The sequence below is a fragment of the Lipotes vexillifer genome, unplaced genomic scaffold (genome assembly GCF_000442215.2).
Source record: "Lipotes vexillifer unplaced genomic scaffold, Lipotes_vexillifer_v1.1 scaffold1120, whole genome shotgun sequence".
Classification (NCBI taxonomy): Eukaryota; Metazoa; Chordata; class Mammalia; order Artiodactyla; family Lipotidae; genus Lipotes; species Lipotes vexillifer.
In genome coordinates this window covers 273,757-278,831 of record NW_006797892.1, presented here as the reverse complement: position 1 = coordinate 278,831, position 5,075 = coordinate 273,757, and the positions used below count along the sequence as shown (strand labels likewise).

Here is a 5,075-nt window from a genome sequence, read left to right as displayed (position 1 = left end):
GCGGTTCATGTAATAATGGGAACCATGATAGGAAACAGAATAGAATGGGATCAATATTCTCTCTTCTTTTTTCATCCTTCACCTTTCTGTGTATGAGCACTTGACCTCTCAAATAATAATAGCTTTATCCTTGGGCTGGAACGATGGCAGCTACAGCTCTGGGCTCTCAGCTGTGTAGTTTTCAGAAGAAAAGGGAAGGACCCTCTTTCTAAGCTCCAGCTCCCAAAACCCCAGGAAAGGACCGTGAGGCCCATATTTCAGTCACATGACCACCTCTGGACCAATCACTGGGGTCCAGCATATGGAGCATTCTGATTGGCCAGTTTGCATCAGGTGTCTGCCCTTGGGTGAGGAGGTGGGGGCCTGCTGCTCCATTTGACCCTGTGACAGAGCCCTCCCCACGGAGAAGGGGAGGAGGCAGCACAAACGCAGTTGCTGGGGAACATTTGTGAGCCGAGCTGTCGTCCCCATCACAGTTTCTACTACACATGTCCAGCACAATTTCTAATTCTTATTTTCACATTTATTTAATGCCTGTCTCTACCATCAGACGGAAAGCTGGTTCTCACCATAGACAACCCAGCTTGTGCAAAATGAACACTTATTAGGTGAACGTATGACTTAATCTCAATAGCTTCATGTTAGGGACTTGGGGAAAAAGAAGATGAAATTCCTAGAAATCCTCAGGAATTTCCCATAAGTCGTTCTGTACTTTTTATAACGCTATTATGTGTTTTTTAAAAACAATAACAGATGACCATCATGATAAAAAGTGGATAATTTTTTTCACCGATAGGGTTATAGGAGATGGCTTAGAGGTTTTCTGTAACAAAAATGCATTATCATGCATTTTTAGGAACTGATATATTGTGACAAGATTAGATATTTCAATAATATGTAAGAGTTCCTGATACAGGCATTTCATCATAGAAATCATCAGCAAAAATAAATTTCAAATAAGAATCACTTTTAGCTATTTTTCTCCATAAAAACACCAAATGGCGGATGATGTCAGTGCTGCCGATGGGCCCGGAGGCCCCGGGGGCCCTGGAATGGGAGGCAGCGGTGGCTTCCATGGAGGCTTTGGCAGCGGCTTCCGGGGCCAGGGCTGGAAGCCACGGAGCTCGCGGAGGCGAGGCCGAGGGCAAGGAGTGGCTCCCCGTCACTAAGCTGGACCGCCTGGTCAAGGACATGAAGATCAGGTCAAGGACATGAAGATCAGGTCCCTGTCTCTTGTCTGCACATCAAGGAACCTGAGACCATTGACGTTTTCTTGCGGGCATCCCTCAAGGACGAGGTTTGAAGATCATGCCTGTGCGAAAGCAGGCCCGTGCTGGCCAGCGGACCAGGTTCAAGGCATTTGTCGCCGTCGGGGATTACAACGGACATGTTGGTATGGGTGTCGAGTGCTCTAAGGAGGTAGCCACTGCCATCCGTGGGCCATCATTCTGGCCAAGCTCTCCATTGTCCCTGTGCGGCAAGGCTACTGGGGGAGCAAGCTCGGCAAGCCCCATACCATCCCTTCCCAGGTGACTGGCCGCTGTGGTTCTGTGCTGGTGCGCCTCATGCCTGCCCCCAGGGGCACTGGCATCGTCTCAGCCCCTGTGGCCAAGAAGCTACTGATGATGGCTGGAATTGACGACCGCTACACCTCTGCCAGGGGCTGCACCCCCATGCTGGGCAACTTCGCCCAGACCACTTTCGATGCCATTTCCAAGACCTACAGTTATCTCACTCCTGATCTCTGGAAAGAGACGGTGTTCACCAAGTCTCCGTATCAGGAATTCACTGACCGTCTTGTAAAGACCCACATCAGAGTTTCCATGCAGAGGACCCAGGCTCCAGCTGTAGCCACAACATATGAGGCTACAGAGAGAAAAATAAAGTGAATGAAGCCAGTTTAAAAAAAAAAAATCACTTTTAAAATGGAAAGATAATTCCTCAGATGTTTAATATTTTAAAATTATCATTCTTAAGTTGAAACTTTAAAATGCAAGACATTCAGTGCCCAATCCAATATCCTGATCTTTCTTTTGTGACAAAATTGTCCAGACATGGAAAAATGCCTTTCCTTTTGCATTGTCATTGGTCAAATTGTTAAGGAAGAGACCAAACACATCTTGGGTTGGTTTTAACACCAAAAGTTGGGTGTTAGGGCTCATGTTGTTTCATATATGTGCCCCTTCCCTTTTTTTAAAAAAATTATTTACTTTATTTTATTTTTATTCTTGGGTGCATTGGGTCTTTGTTGCTGCGCGTGGGCCTTCTCTAGTTGCGGCGAGCAGGGGCTACTCTTCATTGCGGTGCGCGGGCTTTTCACTGCGGTGGCTTCTCTTGTTGCGGAGCATGGGCTCTAGGTGCGCGGGCTTCAGTAGTTGTGGCTCACGGGCTCTAGAGCGCAGGCTCAGTAGCTGTGGTGCACAGGCTTAGTGGTTCTGCGGCATGTGGGATCTTCCCAGACTGGGGCTCGAACCTGTGTCCCCTGCACTGACAGGCGGATTCTTAACCACTGCGCCACCAGGGAAGCACGCCCCTTCCCTTCTTAAAGATGAATCATTCTATCTATCTATCTATCTATCTATCTATATCTATCATCTATCCATATCTATTTTCCTGTCTTTCTGTCTATCTCTATATATCTATCCAAGTATGTTTTGTCTTACAAACCTCTGTAGCCTACAGTGAATATTCAAACCCTGGAATACACAAGTGCACATTATTGGATAGTATTTGAATAATGCAGTGATTATAGCTCCTAGCAAGATTCACAGCCCTACGAAGAATTACACGTTGAAATGGACTATTTAACGATTTATTTTGCTTCCAAAATTTGCTGTTTCTTGGAACACCACTCATAGTATTTGCATATGGTATGCATGTAAACTCATTAGTGCTTATTTTACTTTCAAGAATGACTTACCATGAGCAGCAGAAAGGGCCATGAACACACCCTTGTAACGGGGCAAGAACAGCCAGCAAGACTGACTGATTTGTTCATGACCCCTTTTCTCCTGTGCACCCCTGTCCACGTTCCAGAAAGTTTACTCTTTGATTTTACCTGTCAGTGTTTCCTGTTCTTGCTGTTCACCAATGTCAGTGGATCCTTCAGTAATGTCTCTATGCCAGGAAGTTATTCCCACATGGAAACCCTAAGCCATACATGGCACGGGACCGACAGCAGTGGACCGAAGTACGTCCTTGAGACTAACTACATCAGATTCCATATAGCTCATGCCTCCTACATGATAAGCGCCCAATGCTTATGGTAGGTGACATTGTATAAATTCTGCAAATAGGGAAATTGAGGCTCACAGGAAACTTGCCCAAGGTCACAAAGCTATAGAATGACAGAATTGGGTTCAATACTTTATTATACTACCTGTCATCCCTTCAGGCATCGGTATTTATATTTCCTTAAATTTCTATGTTTTTATTTCTGTCTGGAGTGCGTGAATACTTATTTCTTTTGGCAGTGCTACCACTGCTATTATTATGTATTTTTAAATTATTTAGGGAATGCTTAAAATGCACTGTGCCAAATATTCTCTACATTCACATGTAGAAAATGTAATCCTTCCAAAAGCACTCTGATGCCAGAACTCTTATTATCTCCATTTAACCAAAGAGGAAACTGAGGCTCTGAGATGCCTTCCCAAAGTCTCGTGATAAGTTACAAAGCTGATTAACGAAAGCAGTTCTGTCTCGTTCCAAATCTTATGTTCTTTTTTTTTAATATATAAATTTATTTATTTATTTAATTTGGCTGCGTTGGGTCTTCGTTGCTGCTCGCGGGCTTTCTCTACTTGCGGTGAGCAGGGGCTACTCTTGGTTGCAGTACTCAGGCTTCTCAGGCTTCTCATTGCGGTGGCTTCTCTTGTTGCAGAGCATGGACTCTAAGCGCGCGGGCTTCAGTAGTTGTGGCTCCTGGGCTCTAGAGGGCAGGCTCAGTAGTTGTGGCGCATGGGCTTTGTTGCTCCGTGGCATGTGGGATCTTCCTGGACCAGGGCTCGAACCCGTGTCTGCTGCATTGGCAGGCGGATTCTTAACCACTGCACCACCAGGGAAACCCCCAAATCTTACGTTCTTAAACACAACAACACATCACTTCCTGCAATCAGGAAATGGTACCAGCTGTATCCTGGAAGTAGGTGGAGTGACATTTGACTCAGAGAAGGGGACTTCTGTAAGCTTCCAGGTGTGAGATTTGGGGTGGGGATGGTGGCCTGGGGGAGTGAATAGCCAAATGGTCCTGGGATGCTAGAGCTGGGAGGTCTTCTAGAGACCATGTAGGTTACGGAACAGAGTGGGAGGCTAAGGCCTTCAGGACTGCAGAAGCTGAGAATGTTTTAGCCCTCTGTGCTAGGCGGCCCTGAGCACTTCCCAGAAATTTACTCATGTAACCCTCACAACAGTCTCAGTTACAAATGAGAAAACTAGGCACAGGGAGATTAACTAGCTCGTCCAAAGTCATTCAACAAGGATGTGACAAAGAAGTGCGGGAACTAGTGTCTCTGCCCTGTCCAGCCCCATCTCTTCTTCCCTCTGTGTGCCTTGAGTGAGGGGTGCAGTTTTACTGCAAAGGATGATTCTTGACAATCCAGCTGCCTGATCAACTTATTTTTAGGGGAAGGGAGGAGTAGGGAATGATTAGTGACCTTAGTTCTTTCTCGTACAGATTCTTGAACTCAAGTCGCGAGTATTTGCCCTGGATGGGCTGGGGGTTTGGTGGGCACCAAGATTTCATTTAGGACATTTATTTTTCTTGGAGAGATTGTGAGGGCAGGTGACAGACTCATTTCTACAATCTCAGGTTAAAACTAAGATCTGAAGCAAATGTTCACCCTAGTGCCAGACACCTAAAGTGCTTTTAGACCCAGAGACACAAGCATATCATTGTGCTATTATTTGCAGAAGTGTTCAGCTCAGCTGTGAAGGGATTGTTTCATTCAGTTCTGTTTAAAATCATGTAGGCAGGAACTAAAAAAGCATTTGGCTCAGGGAGAGAGGACTTTTAGTAATTTACACCCTTCCATTATTATAAGGCTCGTGTATGTGTGTGTGTGTGTGTGTGTGTG

At 45.7% G+C, this 5,075-nt stretch overlaps 1 pseudogene; it reads left to right on the top strand.

Annotated features, from left to right (window-relative positions):
* Positions 1–998: 998 nt before the first annotated feature.
* On the top strand, positions 999–1,889 carry LOC103076426 (40S ribosomal protein S2 pseudogene; annotated as a pseudogene).
* Positions 1,890–5,075: the final 3,186 nt, after the last annotated feature.